Consider the following 2,838-nt stretch of genomic DNA (forward strand, 5'->3'; position numbering starts at 1 on the left):
CCTGGCATGATGCTAGTCTATTGGCCTCTACCTGGCATGATGCTAGTCTATTGGCCTCTACCTGGCATGATGCTAGTCTATTGGCCTCTACCTGGCATGATGCTAGTCTATTGGCCTCTACCTAGCATGGTGCTAGTCTATTGGCCTCTACCTAGCATGGTGCTAGTCTATTGGCCTCTACCTAGCATGGTGCTAGTGAACAGCTAGGTGAATGTGAACAGCTAGGAGTGTGTGAACAGCTAGGAGTGTGAACGGCTAGGAGTGTGAACGGCTAGGTGTGTGAACAGCTAGGAGTGTGTGAACAGCTAGGAGTGTGTGAACAGCTAGGAGTGTGTGAACGGCTAGGTATGTGAACAGCTAGGAGTGTGAACGGCTAGGTGTGTGAACAGCTAGGAGTGTGTGAACAGCTAGGAGTGTGTGAACGGCTAGGTATGTGAACAGCTAGGAGTGTGAACGGCTAGGTGTGTGAACAGCTAGGAGTGTGTGAACAGCTAGGAGTGTGTGAACGGCTAGGTGTGTGTGAACGGCTAGGTGTGTGAACGGCTAGGTGTGTGTGAACGGCTAGGTGTGTGAACGGCTAGGTGTGTGTGAACGGCTAGGTGTGTGAACAGCTAGGTGTGTGAACAGATCAGGTGGTTGAGTTCAAATCAGAGTTACTCTGAGGCTAACATCAGATCCTGTAACATCAGAGTTCATCTGAGGCTAACATCAGATCCTGTAACATCAGAGTTAATTTGAGGCTAACATCAGATCCTGTAACGTCAGGGTTAATCTGAGGCTAACATCAGATCCTGTAACATCAGAGTTCATCTGAGGCTAACATCAGATCCTGTAACATCAGAGTTAATCTGAGGCTAACATCAGATCCTGTAACATCAGAGTTAATCTGAGGCTAACATCTGAGGCTAACATCTGAGGCTAACATCAGATCCTGTAACATCAGAGTTAATCTGAGGCTAACATCTGATCCTGTAACATCAGAGTTAATCTGAGGCTAACATCAGATCCTGTAACGTCAGGGTTAATCTGAGGCTAACATCAGATTCTGTAACATCAGAGTTAATCTGAGGCTAACATCAGATCCTGTAACATCAGAGTTCATCTGAGGCTAACATCAGATCCTGTAACATCAGAGTTCATCTGAGGATAACATCAGATCCTGTAACATTCAGAGTTAATCTGAGGCTAACATCAGATCCTGTAACATGAGAGTTAAGACTGGATCAATAGTCTCCAAACACAGTAACAAAACAGAGGTGTCGACATGAGCATCAAGAACATGGCCTCCAACACAATCCTCGCTGTGATCTGTCTGTGTTTCTCTCCAGTACAACTGTCACGCCCTGACCGTAGATTGCTTTGTTTCTATATAATGTGTTTGAATATGTTTCAGTATGATCCTCTCTCCAGTATAACCCTCTCTGTGGTTCTCTCCAGTATAACCCTCTCTCTGTGATTCTCTCCAGTATAACCCTCTCTCTGTGTTTCTCTCCAGTATAACCCTCTCTCTGTGTTTCTCTCCAGTATAACCCTCTCTCTGTGGTTCTCTCCAGTATAACCCTCTCTGTGGTTCTCTCCAGTATAACCCTCTCTCTGTGATTCTCTCCAGTATAACCCTCTCTCTGTGTTTCTCTCCAGTATAACCCTCTCTCTGTGTTTCTCTCCAGTACAACCCTCTCTCTGTGGTTCTCTCCAGTATAACCCTCTCTCTGTGTTTCTCTCCAGTATAACCCTCTCTCTGTGTTTCTCTCCAGTACAACCCTCTCTCCAGTATAACCCTCTCTCTGTGTTTCTCTCCAGTATAACCCTCTCTCCAGTATAACCCTCTCTCTGTGTTTCTCTCCAGTATAACCCTCTCTCCAGTATAACCCTCTGTTTGTGTTTCTCTCCAGTATAACCCTCTCTCTGTGTTTCTCTCCAGTATAACCCTCTCTCTGTGTTTCTCTCCAGTATAACCCTCTCTCCAGTATAACCCTCTCTCTGTGTTTCTCTCCAGTATAACCCTCTGTTTGTGTTTCTCTCCAGTATAACCCTCTCTCTGTGTTTCCCTCCAGTATAAACCTCTCTCTGTGTTTCTCTCCAGTATTACACTGTCTGTGTTTCTCTCCAGTATAACCCTCTCTCTGTGTTTCTCTCCAGTATAACCCTCTCTCTGTGTTTCCCTCCAGTATATAACCCTCTCTCCAGTATATCCCTCTCTCTGTGTTTCTCTCCAGTATATAACCCTCTCTCTGTGTTTCTCTCCAGTATAACCCTCTCTCTGTGTTTCTCTCCAGTATAACCCTCTCTCTGTGTTTCTCTCCAGTATAACCCTCTCTCTGTGTTTCTCTCCAGTATAACCCTCTCTCTGTGATTCTCTCCAGTATAACCCTCTCTCCGTGTTTCTCTCCAAAATAACCCTCTCTCTGTGTTTCTCTCCAGTATAACCCTCTCTCCAGTATAACCCTCTCTCTGTGTTCCCTCCAGTATAACCCTCTCTCTGTTTCTCTCCAGTATAACCCTCTCTCTGTGTTCCCTCCAGTATAACCCTCTCTCCAGTATAACCCTCTCTCTGTGTTCCCTCCAGTATAACCCTCTCTCTGTGTTTCTCTCCAGTATAACCCTCTCTCCAGTATAACCCTCTCTCTGTGTTCCCTCCAGTATAACCCTCTCTCTGTGTTTCTCTCCAGTATAACCCTCTCTCTGTGTTTCTCTCCAGTATAACCCTCTCTCCAGTATAACCCTCTCTCTGTGTTCCCTCCAGTATAACCCTCTCTCTGTTTCTCTCCAGTATAACCCTCTCTCTGTGTTCCCTCCAATATAACCCTCTCTCTGTGTTTCTCTCCAGTATAACCCTCT

The sequence above is a fragment of the Oncorhynchus mykiss genome, chromosome 3, assembly GCF_013265735.2.
Source record: "Oncorhynchus mykiss isolate Arlee chromosome 3, USDA_OmykA_1.1, whole genome shotgun sequence".
NCBI classification, from domain to species: Eukaryota; Metazoa; Chordata; class Actinopteri; order Salmoniformes; family Salmonidae; genus Oncorhynchus; species Oncorhynchus mykiss.